The sequence below is a fragment of the Protopterus annectens genome, chromosome 4.part1 (genome assembly GCF_019279795.1).
Source record: "Protopterus annectens isolate FY-2018-M chromosome 4.part1, PAN1.0, whole genome shotgun sequence".
NCBI lineage: Eukaryota > Metazoa > Chordata > Ceratodontiformes > Protopteridae > Protopterus > Protopterus annectens.
In genome coordinates, this window is record NC_056734.1 from 883744509 (window position 1) to 883763415 (window position 18907).

Genomic DNA, 18907 nt, shown 5'->3' on the forward strand with positions numbered 1-18907 from the left:
TTGCAGTGGATTGCAGGAGGAGTCTGAGGGAGGTTTGGTAAGTGATCTCCTCAGTGAGGCTCAGACTGACACCTCAGTGGAAAGGGTAGCAATGTTCCAGCAGCTACCTCCTACCCAGGTTCAAGAAATCCAAGCAGTGTTACAGGAGTTTGTGGACATGTTCACTGAGAAACTAGAGTGCACCCATGTGGTGCAGCACCATGTGGATACAGGACCCCAAAGGCCTATTACGCAGGCCCCTTATAGGGTGCCTGAGAGAGTCAAACAGCCTCTGAGGGAGACAATACAAGAAATTTTGGAAGTAGGGGCAGTTGAAGAGTCCAACAGTCCCTGTGTCTCCCCAGTGGTGCTGGTGGCATAGAAGGATGGCAGCACCAGGTTCTGTGTGGAATACAGGAAATTAAATAGTCACACAGAGTCAGATGCTTACCCCATACCTAGGACAGATGACACTCTAGAGCAGTTGGGTGTGTCTAAGTATCTTACTACCATTGATCTGGGGGATCAGGAGAGAAAGGGAGAAACCAGCCCCAGACTGACTGAGATCTCTGCTCTTACAGGAAATTGTACTTTTCTGTGTGTATACTTGTTATCCTTCCCAATGTGCATGCCCCTCACTGGTGCTAGTGATGAGGATTGAGGCTCCTTGATTTCTGGGCCAGTACACCGGCATCACACCCTCAAACATGCAGTCAGATCAAATTTGAATAAGACAGCATGCATTCTATTTGTGATCAAAGAACATTGCACCGTCCAAGTGCTAAAGTAAGGACCCAGTCTATCCAAGAACCCCTTTAACTTACCTTGCTGACTTGCAATATCTGGTTAATAGATGCAACTTTACTCACCCAGTGCTTATTACCTATGTGTTAGCAAGCCCTGAACCCAAGCACAAATAATTTTTAAAGATTTGTTTGTTTATGAGGTTTTTACCACAGATATTGACAGGCCAAGAATGAGAAGTGAGTAAACAACAATCCATACTTCCAACTTAAATTTGCTTTACTAAATGCAGGGCACATTAACAGGGTGCAGTAACAACATGTAAGGGTTATATCAACTCAGAACTTACTGTCCTTAGGGTAGACATAACCCACTGTTTGTACTCTGTAAGTACTAGCTTAATGCGGCATATTTCTTACAACTGCAATAAGGATATATAGTTTTCTTTCCTTCTATCCCATCTCTATTTTTTTCTTGCAAATGTGTAACTTTAACAAGCATTCTCCAGTTACTATACCCACTATGTATTTGTTTTGTCTGATATTTTTTCAAAATCTCTTGTTATGGAAAAAATATTGTTCTTATGACTGGAGTCTGTTATTTATATTTCGATCTTGGCAGGTATTTAGTGCATTTTTGGACTTGCTGAATTTATTTTAACTACGTATAGTACTGGAAACATTTTTTTTTGCTATACCAGTGTTTGCTGTTAAGGTGACTACTTTAACTCTGCTTCTTCCCAGTAATGACATTTTGTTAGCACCATGTGAGATCACTGGTTATTGCACATCACTGCTATACATGCTCCTATCTTATGTTGAGATATCTTGATTGCCTGATCTTTTATTTCACAACCTTAATGTTAATATGTAGTGAACTCCCCCCCACTGTTTACAGTGGGTTTGTCTTGGATAAGTGAGATAACCTGACTAGTGTAGTTTCCAGACTGACCCATACACAACTGTGGTTTATAGAATTGGGTTTCAGACATCATTTACATCATCACATATATATCACTGGAAAAAATCATCATATTGATTTGGCATTAGTCCATATATGCAGTTTAATTTAGCTTTGTGGAGCAAGTTGTGAGAGTGCTTGGGTATATTCGACAACTCTGTGCCATCTCTGCATCCCTCACTTGCAACAATTTTTAAATTTCTAGATATTTCTATGGCTTGCAAACCATCTTGAAGGTGAACTTGGAAAACACTTCTATTGGTGCATCAGTCTTAGAGCACTATAAACATTTAAGAAATTGACATACCTTAAACAATGGGAGGCTTATAAGGAAAGTTGATTATTTTTGGAGCATTACATAAACGTGTAGCTGTGAAATCCAAAGCTACTTTCATTCCCAACTCCATATCATTTTCTTTGTACTTTTCTAACTAGCCCCATAACACTTATCACCCAATAATTGTTAACAAAAACATGTAACCTGCCCAACAGAGCACCCCCAGTCTCATCCTTATCATCTATATATTACTTAGTAATAGACTGCAGTAATGATTTCCACTCATCCTTCCTTCATTAATAAACTCTTCTTCATAATAAAAAGCAATGCCAACCCTTTTTTTATACAGCACCTTAAACTCATTCCTTATGTGCCCCAATAGCTCCAATGACTCCAGTACTTCTCCAGGTCTTTCTCTCCATTTCTTCCACTCTTGGAAATTTATATCAACATCATTCTGTTATTTTAACTTATAAAACAAATTCCTCCATTCAGCCAGTCCCACCATGCAAAAAACAACTTAACCAAAAACAAAAATGTAAAAGCTGTGACACATTTTAACCAACAAAAGCAAAAAAGCAAAACTCAATTAACACATCTGGAATTTCCTATGATCCTGATAAAATATACTTGAGGAATCTATAGCTTAAAGGTAAAATTTAACCAATGTTTTTGTTCAGTGTGATTTTTCCATTAGCCAGTGAACTTGATTCACTCTACATAAGTTCCTCCTACAACATTTAAAATATATATATATTTATTTATTTTATGTTTGTTTACCAGGATAGTCTGACTGGGTGTGTAACCTATTTTCAGTGGAGGCCCGGGAGGAAAGCCCCACTAGTTACAGAGAAAGCATAATATAAGAAACTATAATCAGAGGATGAGAAAATAAAAATAACCCCACACAGAATACATAATACAAGAAAATACAAACTTAAGATGAGACCCTCAAAAAAGTCCCATAGGTTACAAAAATGGATCTATATCATGTTATCATAAAATGACAAAGTAGTTGGCGTGAAAGTACGCTGCACGCCAATGAGTCAGGAAATTAGACCTCTGAAGACTCCGCCAATATAGTAAATACCATAACGTCTCAGGTGGATATGCTCACAGTGTGCAATTCTACTATCTCCAAAACTGCTATCACGGACTCCACGACCAGTTATTTTCAAAATTTATTGCACAAAATAGAAACAAAACAAACCAGGTTAAGCGCTTTCACACACTGAAGCGTGTGCTTCCTCAGAACAACTTCCTCTATTCAAAATATTGCTTAAATAGCCAAGTTGGCGCTCAAATCGTTTCATTTAAAACAGTTTAAAGCTATATTACCATTAACATGCAACAGATCTAAAACCTGCATGACATTGCATACTCACAAAAATATAAAATAACATAGATTTGATACATATACTGTTAATTCTTATATGTTAATCAAACAAATAACTAACATTTCCATCAACCAAAGTGCATAACAGCCATATCAATGTGCAAAATAAGCGAATAAAATATATAAATAATATTAAAAATATTAAAAATGTTGTCCAAATCCTACTCAGTATCACATTGCCCATAGGGAAAAATTCAAAGGGAAGATTTCATAGACTCTAAAATATGTATATACATTAAAAACTCCTGATAAAAAGTCCTTAAAAACCTACACACTGTACTTATTTAAATAAATAAATGTATATATATATATATATATATATATATATATATATATATATATATACAATTAATAATAATAACAATAAAATTTATTGTTAATAAATATATTAAATAAATAAATTAATTAATTAATAAACAAGTAGTGATATGTGATCCTGTTAATGAATGCAAATACTTATAAATCTAACATGGGTTTCACTGATATTTTTCATTGTCAGTTACGCTCGTGGTTCTCTGGTATGTTATCATAAAATGAAAATGTCGAACGGCACAACAGTGAAAGTGCCGAAAGGTCGAGGGTCCGTTTTTGAGATTGCAGTACAGTGAAGATTGGGATATTTGCCCTTTCCTCACTGTAGTGCGAGCTCGGTATTGGAATATATACTTAGCGGGGGGGGGGGGCACAGCCCCCCACAATAGCAAATTAGAGTTCGGCATTTTCGCTCTTGTGAGCATCCGACATTTTGTGTCTTCTATGTTATGATATCGACACTACAAAAATATATAAGGAATATAAGAAAAATACAAAACGTGCGATGAGATGATCAACTTTAGATCCTTTGGTTAATAATAATCATAAATGTGATAAAGAACATCATAAAATTAGAGAAATAACATCACATGTACAAAGAACATTATAATATTTAGAAAAACATAATTAGATATATGTCTTAGTGGTTAAAAAAAATAGGACAAAGAGATTTTAGGATAGCTTAGAAAATTCAAGAACTGTTAATGGAATTTCTCAGGAATGATTAAATAGAGCCAGTATTCAGTCAGGAGCAAAGCCAGAAGTTGTATATGTAGGACTTGAGAAGGGTTTTAAATTGGGGGTGGGGCAGTGGTTAGCATATCTTGGTGGGTCAAATTCCATGTTCTGGAGTAGAGATAATCTCCACAGAAGTTGCTGGCCTTACTGACTTGTAACAGAAGCTTGTCAGAAGATCTGAGCTGCCTTGTATTAGATTGGCTTTTAAGTAGGTGTTGAAGAGCTGGGCATTTTTCTGGCTAATATACTATGTGGTGTGCTACTATAAGTTGGGTGAATGTAAGGGGGTTAAGTAATTCCAGCCAGTTTAGTTGTTATAAGTACATATAGTAAATCAATATTCCATAATTTCATTGTAAATTTTACTTACTAAATGCAAGAAGCCTTAAAACAAGTTGGAAAATTAGACAATCATGTATCAATGCTCTCATCTAATATGGTTTTTGGCCCTGAATCTTAGGTGAAAGAGGCACAACACATGGCAAACCTAAGTATTTACTTTATAAGATGCAATTGCATCAATGAATATTACCCAGAAAAAAAAAGGAATATATGGAGAAACACTATTATTTATATTATTTGGGAAGGAATTATTCATACACCGAGGAGCACTGGTAATTTGTAAGCACTATATTTAGGTAAAACTTGAAAGCCAAACACCCTCAGGCCTTGCTGATGACCTTAACTGTCTTGCTGCTTACAACCTGTATAGCATTTTTGTCTTGTCTAGAATATATCTGTCTTCTCTTTTATTGATTGGTTATATCAATTTAACAACTGATTAATCCTTACTTCTTGCTCATGCAAAACCTGGTTGAGTCTTTAACCATTAAGTTCATAGACCAATTAAACATGTGATCAGCAGATATCTTGCAGACCAGAACCTAGTGCAGATTCTTAAGAGCTGTACTATTCCCAGTGGCAAACGAAATAAATAATCACACCCATCTTGAGCTAGTCATAACCAGCACCCCAAAATATGATCTCCTTTACTATCATCACCGTGTTAGTGACATTCATCAATCACATTTTCTGTTGCCAGCCCCATGAACAATTACCTGAAAATCTGATTTACTTTAACTTAACAAACCAGAAAATATAAATAGGATAAAAGCAAAACTATCAAACTCATACTGGCTCCCATTCTATTGTTATACAACTTGTAAGAACAGGCAGAAGTATTTATATACAAATCAGTAGCATGAAAATAAAAACATTTGTCAGTAAACTCCAGACTGTACAAAACTAATATATATCAAAAAAAAAAAAAAAACACTTTACAGATCGAGGAGCATTACTAGTAAGGCTTGCAACATTCTCCATTTTTCCAAGCCCAACAATCAGGGACAAATTTTAAAAAAAAATAGCCAAAAAAAGATCAGGTGACACAAATTAACCACCTTCATTCTCAACAAACATCCCTTCAAACAATCTTAAAAAACACAACAGTCGAAAAGAGAATAAGGAATGGTACTTTCAAAAGGAACTGAATAGAGACACTAGAAGTACCAGTCTGACACAGCTGCAGGTAAAGTCCATAAAACTTTAATAAAAATAAGAAATAAAAGAGTAAGCACTTTCATGGTATATTCCTACCACTTCATCAGATTGAATACTAAAGAACAACAGAGTCATTTAAATAGCACATCAATAAAACATTCAGCACATCAATTAAGGTTTGTGGTGTTAAAGTTCTTTCACTACTTCATGTGCTTGGATGTCCTCTACTGTTGATTTACTTTTGCATGAATAAATATGTGGACTTTTTTATTAGTTAAAGTAGTTCAGTCAATGTGTTTTGGTAGTGAGTTGCACTTCAATGTCTTGCACATCATGATGGCAGTAGAAGTGATGACAAGTGGAGAACAGATGCATTTGGGTGGGAGAAATGGCAAGTGAAATAGGCTGAAAACCAAAGGTCTGAGCTTCAACTTATGATGATGAAAAAAAAAAAACACTGCTATGACTTAATAGAAATGACTGCGGATTCACACTGGAATGGATTTTGCATAATCTGAAGTACAGATTCAGACTGTTAGCTGGAAATATATGAAGTTCATGTCCATGATTTTTTGTAGGACCCTTTTGGCTCTATGTTGTCAATTAAGCAAAAAACAAATTTAATAAGAGATAAGAAACTTGAGACCATTGAGACCCATAAGTGATTGACTTGTATTGCTCTCTCTCTCTCTCTCTCTATATATATATATATATATATATATATATAAATATATGTGTATGTATATATATATATATATATATATATATATATATATATATATATATGTGTGTATGGGTCTACTTAAATGATCGACAGACCATTTGATTGACAATCATTTGGTCGACAGCTCATTTGGTCGACAACCAGTATTCAAGGCACTTAGCAGGGATTTGTCCCCCTCCCCAATATTGTGCGACCCTGGAGTTGTTATATATAGTTAGGGAGGGGTGGGGGGGTGAATCCCCCCACCTATTTTCGTTCAAAAGCATGAAAATACAAGAAAAACTACACATTTTAAATGAAAATAGGTGGGGGGCTTCACCCCCCCAACTATATATATCAACTCCAGGGTTGCACAACATTGGGGAGGGGGATAAATCCCTGTTAAGTGTCTTGAATACTGGTTGTCGACCAAATGAGCTGTCGACCAAATGAATGTCGATCAATGGTCTGTCGAAAATGAATTATATATATATATATATATATTTTTTTTTTGTCTATAAGAAAACTCTAGATTAAAACACTTGTAGCTTTGCAGTGTGCTACAAGACAAGACAGGGGCAAATTGGTTGAATTTTGTTAAAAAAATGTAACAATATGGACAGCTTTACAAAAAATGTCATTAGGGACAGAATGAGCATATCAATTGCTCCTATCCTTAACTGAGAGAAACATAACAGGTTTAAAGTGAGATTTAGGCAGTTTGAAAAATGGTATGAAAAGGAACAACTATTCCTTGTATACCTTGTTTGGAATGTGATGAAACATTGCCATTGATGGATTATAGCATTACTTTGCAATACTCTGTCTGTGACTGCGTTACCAACTTATTGGACAAGATTATATACATTTCCTACCTATTACATTTAACTACATTCAGAGATGATGCATTTGTCATCTGGAATATCAATTGTTATATAATATAGTCCAGCAATTGCAAAACAAGTTGTCTAGTCTGTCATTGTAGCATCAGATCTACTAATATAACCAGCTTGTTTAGCAATTTTAAACCATGTTCTGTTTTAGTTAATAAGATTGTCTTAGCTTTTATATCCTCATACTATAGCTAGGCCCATATTCTAAACTTGTACTCCAAGAAGAAAATCTCAATTGATTAAGTATGTAAGTATCACAAAACTTAATTGAACTGTATAAACCAATTTGTCCCCCTGGAAAAAAGCTGTTATCCTACAGTCTTGCTCGTCTCTGGAACTCCTTACCCCCATCCATTCGTACCATCACAAACCACATCTCATTCAAAAAATTCCTTCACTCACACCTAATTTCCCAATGGGAATGCTCCAGCTCCCACCCAACATAATCTCCTCATACTGAGAATTTCCACTTCTACTCCCCTATTCAAAATGGGAATTTCTACTTACTCTCCTAAACTCATAGATCTTGCTCTTGCTTGTATTAGGTTTTTCTGAATACTTAAAGGTACCTAAGTGTATAATGTACCCTAAGATGGAAAAGGTTCTGTGTTTCTATATTGAAAAGTTCTATATCAGCACATATACCTTTCTCTTGATTGTATTAAGCTACTCATCCTGAATGTATGAAAGATATCTCCAGTGTAACCCATCCTAATTCGTAAAAGCCTCTCAGTTTCTATATTGTAAGCTGTTTCCAGTGATACAAGATTTTAATATTTGTATATGTTTGTACTCTAGCCTACTGTATTTCCAAGTCCATAGGAATTGTATAATTGAAACTAAATACCTTATTGTAACCTTGCTAATTGATTTTGGAGCTTTTCTCCCCAGGACTCCATTGAAAACGGGTTCTTTTGGCCCAATGGACTATCCTGGTAAACCAACTGCAAATAAATAAATAAATAAATAAATAAATGTTACTAGATTATTCTGAAGAAGTCCATTCTTACATCAGAGAAAAAGCTGACAGTGAATTGTGTGCTTAAACTTAGTTTTTAAATCAAATTTTTTCAGTGTTAATTAGGAATTGAACACTTCCTTTCTGGAGTTGGCTTGTTGCTTGGAGCTTCCCCAAAGTGAATTTTCTTCTTGGAGTACAAGTTTGGTTGTGTTGGCTGTCCACTGTCCATTTATTCATTCATTCTAGGCCCATATTCTGGTGTATAGAAGCTGTTCCTTCTGCATTAAAACACACACGCACACATGGAATCTTCCAGATTATAAATTTTTATTTTTTTTTTGCTGTATCAGTTTGCACCTTTTTTAATGTACACACTTAATTACATATTGTTATTAACCTGCTCACTTGTACCACTACCTGAAAATCACTTTATATTGATCTTTATAATCATAATTTCCCATAGAGTCTAATAAAAATATTTCATTTTCTATTAATACATTTTTGGTAAGCAAATTTTAAAATTATTGATATAATTTCATATTCAGTGCAACCCAAAAATCACCTGTGCCCCAAAATCATACTACATATAATTCTTTTTTATTATGCATAATCTCTTTAGTCACATTTTACCAAAGTTTTACTTACAGGACAGAGTTTTCTTCTCACCATCTGCAACAAGACACCTTTCAATATTTTCAGCCAAACATTTTGTTCTGTGCCAGTCAAGACGGCCCTGTACAGATGATGCGGAGTCATTACCAGTGGCTGTGCATTTGCACAACACTTAAGTAATACATGGAGTCAAAATTGTTACACTTAAGTGTTTGCTCACAAACTAATGCTGTGCATAATAGTTACGAACTGGTTAAGATTTTTTTCTTCACATGCACAAAGCACAAGGTTTGAGGCTCACTCCTCGCCGGTTCCTAGTTGAAAAACATGCTTAGCGTTTCCATCTCAAACTCACCAAAAAGAATGCCACTGTGGACAGTAGCACAGACTCTACATGGTGCCCTGTAGGGGGAAGAGCTGTCTAGACCAACCACTTTGGCAATCTACTGTGGTGTACAGTATCCTCATGATAGGAGAACACAGATCATAGAATGTGCACCGTGGCAGGGCTACCCACTCGTAAGTGTGAAATATGTCTCTATTTGACTTGGTCTTGTTGACTAAGATTGCCAAATGAGTATGGGTATTTGCAAGTGCTAACTTGGTTGAGTACTCAACCTACACCAGGACCCGTGCTAATGATGGGAGTGATGTATGTGCCCCTACTAGCCAGTGCAGCCCTGGGTAAATAAACTCCCAGTGACTATTTGCCCAGCCTTGGTTACCTGGGCTAGCTCTGTTGAATGATAGTTGGATGTAAAACCAATCAACCTGTTCTAACTAAAAACTGCTACACTCAATACAGGTTTACTGACAGGATGCAGCCTTGAAGTGGATGACATAATGGTAAGGAGGAGGCAGGACACTCTATGTATCCAGGAGACATGATAGAAGGGACATGCAGCAAAGTCACTTGGCTTGGGATGCAGAGTCTACTACTCAGGAGGAGGACATGCTAGAAATGGTAAGGCAATTGTGGTAAGGGTAGAGGCTTCAGAAGACAGTGAGGGATGTTATCAGGATTATTGTCAGACTCACAGCAGTCAGACTCCAGCCTAATGATAGGGCAGTATTCATAATCTCAGCCTATGCCCCACAGTAGGGCTATGATGGTGAGGGCAGTTGCAGGACCTGCTACATAAAGCAGAAAGCATGAATTGGTTTTAATAATGGGTGACTTGAATGCACATATAAGGATAGACAGAACAGGATATGAGCACATGGTTGGGGCAACAGGAATAAATAAGGAGAAGGCATTCTAGAATTCTGTCTGGCTTGATAGCAGCCAACACATGGTTCAGAAAGAGAGACAGTCTCAAGATCACATACAAGAGTGGTCAACATGTTACTGAGATAGACTTCCTCCTAGTCAGAAAAGGGCACTAAGGGTAGAATAAGTGATTGCAATGTCATCCCCATTGAAACTGTTGGTCCAAAGCATGAATCACTGGTTGCCACAATCAGTTGCAAGCAGTGATCAGAGAAGATTCTAAGGTCAACAGAAACTAGGTTGAAGACTTGAAAATTGACTGGAGAGAAAGCACAACACTTCAAGGAATCTAGCACCTCATTAAAAGAAGAAATAGAAGGAGCACCTCAAAACAACGTGCTTGAGTACTACCGAACAGATATGTGGTCGAGCCAGTTTTGGAAATAAGGTACATAAGGAAAACTGGTGATGGAATGCAGAACTCCAGGAAATCACCAAAAGAAAGAAAGGATACAGGAAAAGGTAGGATATCAAAAAGATGGGCCAAGATAGGAAGGATTACTGGTTGGCTAACAAATAATTTAAGAAAAGAGCTGCAGTAGCAAAGAACATGGCATCAGAAGCACTCTACCAACCTCTGGAAAGTAAGTCAGTAGTTGACATAAAGAAGCTATATCAGGTTTCAATATTAAGACAGAAAGATAGACACTCTTCATAAGGGATGACAGCAACAACCTGCTAACCAGTCCACAGGACATCAAAGGCAGATGGAAGGTGAACTTCCAGCAATTTCCAAATGAAGAAAACACCACAAAACTGTACTGCCCCAGACACAGCCTACAATATGAGAAGAGGAGGCACCCACCATAGAATAAGTAAGAACAGCACTAAGGAAAATGAAGTCAGAGAAAGCAGCAGGCTCAGATGAGATCACAGCAGATATGATAGAAATGATGGGTAAGATTCTTCACCAACCTCACAAGACCCCCACCCTCCAAAATTTGATACTGCCACACTCTAATAATAGAACACTTCTCTCTAGTTATAGATTAGTATTACAGATAACTAAAGCCAACAATGCAGCTGGAGATACTCTCTTCTCCAACTTCATATCTAAAAAATGAAACACCCTGTCCCATGAAACAGTATCCTAGTCTTCCTTAACAAAGTTTAAGCATATGCTAAAAACTCATCTGGCATATTCATGGCTATGCTCTTGCTCCCAGCCCTGGTTAATTCACCCTCAATTTCTGAAGCCATCTAACCCACTTATATCAGTTATACTATTAGACTACTAACCTCAGTATTCTGGGAGTCTGATTTCTCAACTACTGGTGATTTCTGTAATACTATGTATCAACATGACTGCAAAATCCCAGTGTATAGCAACTCTTTAACCCAGAGCTAGTACGTAACACCACAACAGGTCTTGTATCATATTCCCTATGTATAAGTCTATATATGCTATGGGTCACCTCATACCACACATAATATAACTTATACATTTTAGTTTTTGTATATAGTGCAACCTGTACCTGTCATTAACTGTATTTACTGTCATACTTTCTGCATTGCTATGCTGTATATTGTATGTTATATGTTGTTTTTTTGTTTAGTTTGACATTCAGTATCTTTCTTCTGTTACTAACTGTATTTACTGTCTTACTTTCCGCATTGCTATACTGTACATTTCATGTTATGCGTTGCTTTATTTAGTTGGTCCTTTTTTTCCATACAGTAATTCTATTTATTGCATACTAAAATTAATATATTCCCATTCAAGTGCAATTCCAATCACTTTCTTATATCACCCAATGTCACCTCTGTGTATAGTGTACTTTTATGTGTTAATCATCTAGTAGTCAATGTTGTCCAGTGTATATAAATAATGTACAAGCATTTGGGTAAGCTACCTAGATATTTACTTTTGTACTATAGTTGTTGTTTATTCGTTAATACCTATCATGTCTGTCTTTTTGTGTTTGTTCTTCTCTTGTAAAACAGCTGACACTCAAATTTAGGTAGTACTTGTGTTTCCTAAATGACAATAACGTTTCTTTGAATCTTTGATGTGTCTAGAGAAACTGGAGAATTATCAGTAGTGACAAGTATGCCAGGTCAAAGCAGTGTCATGTGCATACCTACATCCATATTCTTAGTCTTCCAAGGTAAGTTTTACACTTGATACTGACATTTTGGAAAAGATCATAATTGTAAAAATAAGAGCCATTTTGTTTCCTATCACATCTGCATGCACACAGCTTTTTTGGGGGAGACTAGAGACTTTTTAAGTGAATATATTATTCTTCTATGTATGTTAATCTGTGAAGGCATTTTATGTGTCAGGTTTATGTACCAAGTAATCAAAGAAGCAGAGATATTCTACCAACTGAGTAACGCAAAAAGCAGAGCATAAATCGTCCAATATTTTTTTATTTAGAAATTCTTAGAAAATATGAAGGAGAAAATGATGCAAACAACCATTTATAGACAGCATTATTTATAAATGCACACCTAAGGTAACCTTATTGCTATATGCATCTGACACCCCATATTAAAAGCTTTCCACAGCCAGAACTGCAGCAGAACAAGAAACATGAATTGCATTGATTTAGGAGTAAAACAATTTTAAGCAATGACTAACATACACAGATATATACAATAATAATCAGTTCAGAATGAAAACAAGTTTTCCAAAATCAAAACATCAAGTCCAAGTTGAAAGAGAGAAGATTGAACTTTACTCCAAAATTTTTGAAGAGGCCAGTTTTGTGAGAAACATATCTTTAAGCAATCATTCATGTTTTGACTTCTGATCCTTTTCCTAGGGTGAGTACAGTACTACCCATTTAAAGGTGAATTAAAGATCAACCAATATAAAAGTTATGCTTAGCAGTGACCATTATACTGACTTAAAATTTCCAAACAAATGAAAGATGTAGGAAGTTAGAAGAGTCTGCCACTTTTATAAAGTTTGTTCATTCTAACCACTATTTTAAACACAGAAACTTTCAAAACCCTTATTACATAAAAAAATAAATTAGTATATCGCAGTTCAGCTGGATTGAGGTATGGTAAGTCAGTTTTTATTAAGCTTTCCACATTGGTCTGAAGATAATGTGTGTTAAATTTCCACAGAGAAAATACCGTCAAGTGACATTTATGGTACATTGTCGGCATGCCAGAACAAATCATAGTAATTTTCTTTGACAACAGAACTGGTATCTCAGACTGCAACTAATGAAACTAGCACTAAATATAAAGAGAGAAACATTTAAAAATGTCATTAAAGGGAGGAATCTTTGAGAACAGGAAAGATTAAGGCTATCAAAATACCAAAAATAATTTAAAGCACAACATTATAATCATACATTAGAAAATGATTATTGAAAACTCAAAGGTCTGATCGGGTTAATCATATGTCTTTATTTTGTTTTCATTCCAATAACATTGTTCTTTATAGGTACATTGTGTAATAAAAATTTATAATGGAAGTCATAGCTTGTAAACGTTTGCCTTAGGATTCTACCAGGTAGTCAGGCCTAAGTGTTTTTATCTCTACCTTTTTGGTCATAACTGTTGCATGGGTTCTGACCTTTGATGTATTTGTAAAGTTAATAACTTCAAAAGTGTGGTCAGTCCAGTTCATGTTGCATAGTTTACAATTATTTCTTGTTTTTAAGGAAATGGCCCATTCATTTTATGTTAGTTCTACGACTTTAATGAGAGAAAACAACATACAGAACTGATGACATTCTTATTTATTTATTTATATTCCTTACCCTGAGTAAGGCCCTGATCCACATGGTCATTTTTTCAGACTATGCCTAAGCACATTATTTAGCCAAGTAACTTAATTTGAGTCACACACTAGGTAAATATAAGTTGAGCAAATCAAACCACAACAGGAAGCAGGTCATAAACAACTCACAGCCTTAATCCATTCCACTAACTGCCAGGCAATTTCAGACCAGATGCTCACAATGTAGAATGCATCACTAATATGTACTGACTGCTAAATGTATTTTCAATGAGTAGTTTCTGCTATATGTGTAATATAGGGCTTAAAATTACATTGCTTAACATTGAAAAATGCTAAAAACTGAACATTAAGCTTTTCATCAAAATACAGAGCACTTTTGAAGTACTGAAACATTCTACTTTACTGAAAATTTTCACCCATACAAGAATCCCTATACACACAAACACATAAAAGTACATTCATGTATATAATACACTCACAAACACAAGCATGCACATACAAACACACACACACACACACACACACACACACACACACACACACACACACACACACACACACACACTCTTGCATATATATATATCATGCCATGTTTAGTAAAGCATCAGGGTGATGTGAAGATTTTAACTTATGATGTTATATGGGGAGGCACTGACCTTGATTATAGGAACCGCTCATGTGCATAGGGCTCTTATCATGCCCATTGATGCCATGTTGCTATGACTTAATATAAAACATCACTCTGACACTGCGGCATACTACTTTAGTAAAGTAGTCGTTAGTTTGCTAGATAAATACATGTGGCTTTTAAATTTCAGCACTGCTATGCCGATAACCTTCACTTTAAGAAATGACTAATAATTCTTTCAAAATCCTCAAGTAAAATACTTTACATATCCATGCAAACTAAAAAAGAGAGGCACAGTACTGCCTTTCTCAGTACTGATTAATTTACAGACAATATAAATGGGATTGCTTTATTCTAGTTTGATGGCACTTCACATCTTAAAGACAGTATTACAAAATAAGTTATTGTGGTGACATCACATTGTTTCTGCACTACTGATGTTATATGCAGCCACCAAAAATAGTAGAGAAAGCATACAGACATTCTGCATTTTCTTATCAAAATAAAATAGTAAACATATTTATTTACTTGCTAAGAATATGTTAGATCAGCGATGATTGCAGTCATGGTCAAGCTAGATTTTACTTTGATATTTAGCTTCTCAGGTTACTATGAGGTTAGTAAATAGTTTGAAATAATTTGCATTTTTGTTGTCAGTGGTATAGGTGTAACTTGCAAACTCATTCCAAATAAAAGCATACATTAATTTTATTTCAGAACAAAAATATTTTTGTGGAAATGTACCGATTCGCCAGAAGACAGAATATCTTCACTGGAATCTTTTTTCACATCTCTTTGTCAATAGTTAAAAACTGATCATTAACAAATGTTCAACATAGTTTCATCTTACTAGACTATTTCTTTCTCTTGGTGACCACGGTGGTGCAGCAGTTAGCATTGCCGCCTCACAGCAAGATGATCTCTGGTTTGATCCTTGGCTGGGGTGCCTTCTGTGCAGAGTCTGGTTGCCCTTTGTGTGGGTTTTTTCTGGGTGTTCCAGTTTCATCCCAAGGACATGCTGTAGGTGGATTGGACACTCTAAATTGGCCCTAGATGTGTGTGTGACTTCTGTAAAAGGATGGGTGCTGGGCTGGCAACTTGACACTGTAAAACTCCACTGCTAATCATGAATGGACAGGTGATCCACTGTGGCGACCCCTAACCAGAAAAAGAAGAAGTCTATTTAATTTCTTTCTCCATTTATTTGGCTTTTATGGCTTTTGAATTCTAAAATAATAAACTCAGTTTGGAGATCATACTACTTCTCAAAAACTAGTGACAGAGATTTAACATACAGCCTCAAATGGTACTTCTTTGCAATTATAATGTGGTCTATTCCTTTACTTGTTATACTGGGCTGGATTTATGGCAGAGAGGAACAAACTCTTGACTGTGACCCATATGACCAAAATCAAGAATCAGCCCAGGTGGCTGACATGAAATTTTCAATTCCAGGGGGGTGGAAGCAGCACTATGCACTGCAGTATAGACACTCATGGGAGTCTAAGTGTTGTAGTAAGGCAGATAAAATGGCCTGGAATTAATAACGAACAAGCAGACTACATATTCACTGCATCCTTAGTAGATGAATCTGTAGAAGCACATAAGTAAGTAGAAGAAATTACAGTGGTTTAGCTACACGATTTACCCAATTACTTGTCCAGTGACAGCCTATAAACCTGTGAACCTATGGGTTACAGGCAAAGAGAAAAAATATTCAGAAGAAAGAAAATCATTATGCAGAAAAACTTATTATTTTCTTGGCTTTCTTGCAATCTGTCTGCCAGGTTTACAGTGGCATGCTGTGACCTTATGAGGTCATTGAGGCATTTGGATTTAGTTTTGTGCTGCCTAACCTGAATTGTGTGCAGTGGAATGCTTTGCATGTCCTGATGACACACAAAGGAGCTTTTTCCTTCATAAAGGCACTTTGGAGCTATTTTAAACATGCTCTGATTAGCACCAGTACCTCATTTTCTGTCTTTTCCACTTTAAGTCTACAGATTTTTGCAAATTACATAGCATGTTACTTCTGTCTCATGGGGTTATAATCACAGATGGTACCATCAAAGTCTGTATCGGTTGCCGGAGATCATTTCCATGATAAGGGAGATGTTAATCATAGGAAACAAGGTTCATTGGCACTTCTCTTCTCCATTCGGCTGCCATCTTTCTGCCTTCTGAGATTAATGCAGCAGTGTTTTTTCCTTATTTTTTGACAGTGGTGGCTGCTTATCTGCGATGTAAGCCTAGGAAAAATGAACCATGTTCCTTTTCACCATTCAGTCTGGTCCATATACTGCTTTGTGCCAGTTGTTTGCATACATTCCAATAAATTGCTATCTTTCTCTCTGGACTTACTTCAAGCAATGTTCGCTTGTGTTGTGAGTAATGAGCCTGCACCTACTGACTGATTTCCACTGAGTGTGAGCTGTACTTATTATGTGATCCTTATTTACTTATACTAGTCAATTTTAATATGTAGCGGTTATTTTGCATCTGAGCACACAATGTTATGGCCATCATTATAAATCAATGCCGCTGTCCCTGATTTCATTGTTTTCTCTTTTAAGACAGGCATACACTGAGAAATGTCACCCACATCTAAAAGGTACATGCAATACACAATCTTGGGTAGATGCACTTTTGTTAGCACTAGGTGATTGATGCATTGCTGTCATTACTTGTAACCTTAGACATTTGACATGCTTATGTCATGCTTAGTAACATGACACTTAAATCATTTTAGTTACAGCCCCATCAGTTTCTATTCAAGGTCTTGTTTAAAGCAAAGCACCAAAATTCTGATAAAACTATCCCAGCTTTTGATCCACTGTTAAGATCAGTCATATGGCAGGATATTGTTTCTTTTCTCAAGTATGTTCATTGATTAGATTTTAGTTATAGAATTCAACCCTTTGGGAATGGTGTTCTTTCTCAGTTTTGTATTGTCACAGTTGCAAAGTGGTTCTCCCCCACATACATCAAAAGTTAAACTGGGTCAGTTACAAAAAAAATAAGTCCTAATTTTAGCAGTCCTAGCAATGAAAGTAACAGCTGGATGAAGTTATATTTCAATGTTAGGGGCCAGCTCCCCTAAAGTTTATAGATATGGAGGACAGTCAGAGGGGGCATGGACAGCGCAGTGGTGCAGCGGTAGCATTGTCGCCTCACAGCAAGAGGTTATCTGGTTTGATTCTTGGCTGGTGTGCCTTCTGTATGGAGTCTGCATGTCCTCCCTGTGTTCCTGTGGATTTTCTCTGGGTACTCTGGTTTCCTCCCATGTTAGAAAGACATGCGTTTTGAGTGTTTCTTCCTGGGCATCTGCTGAAAAATGGCTTCATTCCAAGTCAGACTTTCCCGGTTAACAAATGTTAAATAAAATAAATAAATATGGCTCATTACACTGATATCAGTGCAAAATTTAATATAAGCCTGTAAAGTATAAATCTCGACACTAACAGAGTTTATCAGTAGTAACAGTGCACTGTATATTAGTCACAGCTGCTCTGTAAGTCATGAAAAATGTCTCACAAAGAGAAATTTACATTAACTAAGTTACAGAACTACCATTATTATTAAAATATACTAGCTCTCACTTATGAATTCCAATGGAATCCATAACATTTCTAACAAAAAAAAATAATAAAGGTGTAAGACAATCACAGCCATGTCACCACACGTAAATGTAGCTAACAATTAGTGTGGGGCATGTGTGGAGAACATAGGTAGGTAATGCATACACCCAAGGAAATAGGCAGGTAGAAAAGCAGAGGTGGGATATGGGTGAAGAATAGGGTTCCACAAAATGCATATTAAAATTAGAAAACCTGGAAGACAGTCAGAGGGGCATGGGCAATGTTTTTTTTTTTTTTTGGTGGGAATAGACCCCATTTTTTAAGAATAGAAGGAAAGGTAAAGACAGGAAAAGAGGAGGAGAAGGCCATCACAGCAGGTGCACCCATATAACGAACATCAACATACATGACAGACAAAGGTTGGAAATAAACATTAAGGACAGGTAACTTACACAGGCAGCACTCTGCACAATACAGGCAATAGAAAGTTGACAAACAGGGTGGAATGTATATTAGCCAGGGTGAAATGCAGAAATACATATATACCTATGCATTATTATGTCATGACATGCTGCAAACTGTGTGGCAGTCATACTTGGTTGTGTATGACCAATGGGAGTTGTATATTGTAGGGTAATACATAGGGATCATAG